The sequence below is a fragment of the Petromyzon marinus genome, assembly GCF_048934315.1.
Source record: "Petromyzon marinus isolate PM22_M1 ecotype Great Lakes invasive population chromosome 68 unlocalized genomic scaffold, UKy_Petmar_22M1.pri1.0 chr68_unloc.1, whole genome shotgun sequence".
Classification (NCBI taxonomy): domain Eukaryota; kingdom Metazoa; phylum Chordata; class Hyperoartia; order Petromyzontiformes; family Petromyzontidae; genus Petromyzon; species Petromyzon marinus.
The window spans coordinates 1,392,448-1,398,447 of record NW_027422597.1 but is presented as its reverse complement, the minus strand read 5'-3'; the positions used below and the strand labels follow the sequence as shown (position 1 = coordinate 1,398,447).

At 45.8% G+C, this 6,000-nt stretch overlaps 1 protein-coding gene across 1 annotated transcript in view; it reads right to left on the bottom strand.

Moving 5' to 3' along the window:
- LOC116958029 (cGMP-dependent protein kinase 1-like) overlaps positions 1–6,000 on the bottom strand; it is a 295,703-nt gene that overhangs the window by 252,926 nt on the left and 36,777 nt on the right. The window lies entirely within an intron of this gene.

Here is a 6,000-nt window from a genome sequence, read left to right as displayed (position 1 = left end):
GTGTGAGTGGGTGAGTGAGTGTGTGAGTGAGTGGGTGAGTGAGTGTGTGAGTGAGTGAGTGTGTGAGTGAGTGAGTGTGTGAGTAAGTGAGTGAGTGTGTGAGTGTGTGAGTGTGTGAGTGTGTGTGTGAGTGAGTGGGTGAGTGAGTGTGTGTGAGTGTGTGAGTGGGTGAGTGGGTGGGTGAGTGGGTGAGTGAGTTGGTGAGTGAGTGTGTGAGTGTGTGTGTGAGTGAGTGGGTGAGTGAGTGTGTGAGTGAGTGAGTGTGTGGGTGAGTGAGTGTGTGAGTGAGTGGGTGAGTGTGTGAGTGAGTGAGTGTGTGAGTGAGTGAGTGTGTGAGTGAGTGTGTGAGTGAGTGGGTGAGTGAGTGTGTGTGTGTGAGTGTGTGAGTGAGTGAGTGGGTGAGTGTGTGGTGAGTGAGTGAGTGTGTGAGTGAGTGAGTGTGTGAGTGAGTGTGTGAGTGAGTGAGTGTGTGGGTGAGTGAGTGTGTGAGTGAGTGAGTGGGTGAGTGTGTGAGTGAGTGAGTGTGTGAGTGAGTGTGTGAGTGAGTGTGTGAGTGAGTGGGTGAGTGTGTGTGTGTGTGTGAGTGTGTGAGTGAGTGAGTGGGTGAGTGTGTGAGTGAGTGTGTGTGAGTGAGTGAGTGGTGTGAGTGAGTGTGTGAGTGAGTGTGTGAGTGAGTGAGTGATGTGAGTGAGTGTGTGTGGTGAGTGTGTGAGTGTGTGAGTGAGTGAGTGTGTGAGTGAGTGTGTGTGAGTGGGTGAGTGAGTGTGTGAGTGAGTGAGTGTGTGAGTGAGTGTGTGTGTGTGAGTGTGTGTGTGAGTGTGTGGGGTGTGTGTGTGTGAGTGTGTGTGAGTGCTATTCGCTACTAACAGCACTTGCCCCAACAGATTGCTGGAGGCTACACGGGGGAACTTTGTATGGCCGATCCCTTCACCTGGTTACAGATTTAATCAAATTCGTATCCAGACCCAGCGAATCCAGACACCAACATCACAATCACTAGCATCATCAAACCTCACTACCTCATCACCATCACTATCATCACCATCACAATCATCACCATCACTATCATCACCATCACTACCATCACCATCACTACCATCACTAGCATCATCACCATCACTACCATCACTACATCACCATCACTACCATCACTACATCAGCATCACTACCATCACCATCACTACCATCACTACCATCATCATCAATACCATCACTACCATCACCATCACTACCATCACTACCATCACCATCAATACCATCACTACCATCACTACCATCACCATCACTACCATCACTACCATCACTACCATCACCATTACTACTATGACTAACTACATCACTACCATCACTACATCACTACCATCACCATCATCACCATCACTACCATCATCACCATCACTACCATCATCACCATCACTACCATCACTACCATCACTACCATCACTAACATCCCTACCATCAACATCACTACCATCATTACATCACCATCACTACCATCACTACCATCACCATCACTACCATCATCACCACTACCATCACTAACATCACGACCATCACTACCATCATCACCATCACTACCATCACTACCATCACTACCATCACCATCACTACCATCACCATCACTACCATCACCATCACTACCATCACCACGATCACTACCATCACTACCATCACCATCACTACCATCACTACCATCACCATCACTACCATCACTACCAGCACCATCACTACCATCATTACCATCACTACCATCACTACCATCACTACCATCATCACCATCACTACCATCACTACCATCATCACCATCACTACCATCACTACCATCACCATCACTACCATCATCCCCATCACTACCATCATCACCATCACTATCATCCCTACCATCACCATCACTACCATCAAAATCACTACCATCACTACCATCACCATCACTACCATAACCAACATCACCATCACTACCATCAAAATCACTACCATCATCACCACTACCATCACCATCACTACCATCATCACCATCACTACCATCACCATCACTACCATCACCATCACTATCATCACTACCATCACCAGCACTTCCATCACTACCATCACCATCACTACCATCACCATCACTACCATCACTACTATCACCATCACTATCATCACCATCACTACCATCACTACCATCATCACCATCACTACATTCACTACCATCACTACCATCAATACCATCACCATCACTACCATCACTACCATCACCAAGATCATCACCATCACTACTTCACCATCACTACCATCACCATCAATACCATAACTACATCACCATCACTACCATCACCATCACTACCATCACCATCACTACCATCACCACTATCACTACCAACACTACCATCACCATCACTACCATCACCATCACTACCATCACCACTATCACTACCAACACTACCATAACCATCACTACCTTCACCATCACTACCATCACCATCACTATCATCACTACCATCACCATCACTACCATCACCACTATCACTACCATCACTACCATCACTACCATCACTAACCATCACCATCACTACCATCACTACCATCACCATCACTACCATCACTACCATCACCATCACTACCATCACTACCATCACCAAGATCACTACGATCACTACATCACCATCACTACCATCACCACTATCACTATCATCACTACCATCACTACATCACCATCACGACGATCACCATCACTACCATCATCACCATCACTAGCATCACCATCACTACCATCACCACGATCAGTACCATCACTACATCACCATCACTACCATCACCATCACTACCATCACTACCATCACTACCATCACCACGATCACTTCCTTCACTACATCACCATCACTACCATCACCATCACTACCATCACTACCATCACCATCACTACCATCACTACCATCACTACCCTCACTACCATCACGACCATCACCATCACTACCATCATCACTACCATCATCACCATCACTACCATCACTACCTTCACTACCATCACCATCACTACCATCACTACAATCACTACCATCACCATTACTACCATCACTACCATCACTACCATCACTACCATAACTACCATCACTACCATCACTACATCACTACCATCACTACATCACTACCATCACCATCATCACCATCACTACCATCATCACCATTACTACCATCATGACCATTATTACGATCACTACATCACCATCACTACTATCACTACCATCACTACCATCACCATCACTACCATCACTACCATCACTACCATCACCATCACTACCATCACTACCATCATCACCATCACTACCATCATCACCATCACTACCATCATCACCATCACTACCATCACTACATCACCATCACTACCATCACTACCATCACCATCACTACCATCACTACCATCACCATCACTACCATCACTACCATCATCACCATCACTACCATCATCACCATCACTACCATCACTACCATCATCACCATCACTACCATCACCACCATCACTACCATCACCATCACTACCATCACCACCATCACTACCATCACTACCATCACCATCATCACCATCACTAACATCATCACCATCACTACCATCATCACCATCACTACCATCACCATCACTACCATCACTACCATCACCATCACTACCATTATTACATCACCATCACTACAATCACTACATCACCATCACTACCATCACTACCATCACCATCACTACCATCATCACCATCACTGCCATCACCATCACTACCATCACTACCATCACCATCACTACCATCACCATCACTACCATCATCACCATCACTACCATCACTACCATCACTACCATCACCATCACTACCATCATCACCATCACTACCATCACTACCATCATCACCATCACTACCATCATCACCATCACTACCGTCTCTACCATCATCACCATCACTACCATCATCACCATCACTACCATCACTACCATAATCACCATCACTTCCATCACTACCATCATCACCATCACTACCATCATCAGCATCACTACCATCACTACCATCACTACCATCATCACCATCACTAACATCACCATCACTATCATCACTACCATCACCATCACTACCATCACCATCATCACCATCACTACCATCACCATCACTACATCACCATCACTACCATCACTACCATCACCATCATCATCATCACTGCCATCACCATCACTACATCACCATCACTACCATCACTACCATCACTACCATCATCACCATCACTACCATCACAATCACTACCATCACTAACATCACTCCCATCGCTACCATCATCACCATCACTACTATCACTACCATTACTGCATCACCATCACTGTCATCACTGCCATCACTACCATCACCATCACTAACCATCACTACCATCACTACCATCACCATCACTACCATCACCATCACTACCATCACCATCACTACCATCACTACCATCACCATCACTAGCATCACTACCATCACCATCACTACCATCACTACATCACCATCATCACCATCACTACCATCACTACCATCACCATCACTACCATCACCAACATCACCATCACTACCATCAAAATCACTACCATCATCACCACTACCATCACCATCACTACCATCACGAACCATCACCATCACTACATCACCATCACTACCATCATCACCATCACTACCATCACTACATCACCATCACTACCATCACTACCATCACCATCACTGCCATCACTACTATCACCATCACTACCATCACCATCACTACCATCACTACCATTACTACCATCACCACGATCACTACCATCAATACCATCACCATCCCTACCATCACCATCACTAACCATCACTACCATCACCATCACTACCATCACCATCACTACCATCACCATCACTAGCATCACTACCATCACCATCACTACCATCACTACATCACCATCATCATCATCACTACCATCACTACCATCACCATCACTACCATCACTACCATCACTACCATCACCACGATCACTACGCTCACTACATCACCATCACTACCATCACCATCACTATCATCACTACCATCACTACATCACCATCACGACCATCACTACTATCACCATCACTATCATCACCATCACTACCATCACCATCACTACCATCATCACCATCACTACCATCACCATCACTACCATCACTTCCATCACCATCACTACCATCACCATCACTACCATCACTACCATCACCACCATCACTACCATCACCATCACTACCATCACTAACATCACTACCATCACCACTATCACTACCATCACCATCACTACCATCACCATCACTACCATCATCATCACTATCATCACTACCATCACTACATCACCATCACGACCATCACTACTATCACCATCACTACTATCACCATCACTATCATCACCATCACTACCATCACCATCACTACCATCATCACCATCACTACCATCACCATCACTACCATCACTTCCATCACCATCACTACCATCACCATCACTACCATCACTACCATCACCACCATCACTACCATCACCATCACTACCATCACTAACATCACCACCATCACTACCATCACCATCACTACCATCACCATCACTACCATCACCATCACTACCATCACTTCCATCATCATCACTACCATCACCATCACTACCATCACCATCACCACCATCACTACCATCACCATCACTATCATCACTACCATCACCACCATCACTACCATCACCATCACTACCATCACCATCACTACCATCACTACCATCACCATCACCACAACTGCAATGATTCTGCCACTGATGATGATGCTTCTGCTGCTGTTGCTGATGATGATGCTGCTACTGCTGATGATGCTGCTGCTGCTGCTGATGATGCTGCTGCCGATGATGATGATGATAATGCTGCTCATGATACTGCTGCTGCTGATGATGATGATGCTGCTGCTGATGATGATGATGCTGCTACTGCTGATGATGATACCTTTGCTGATGATGATGCTGCTACTGCTGATGATGAT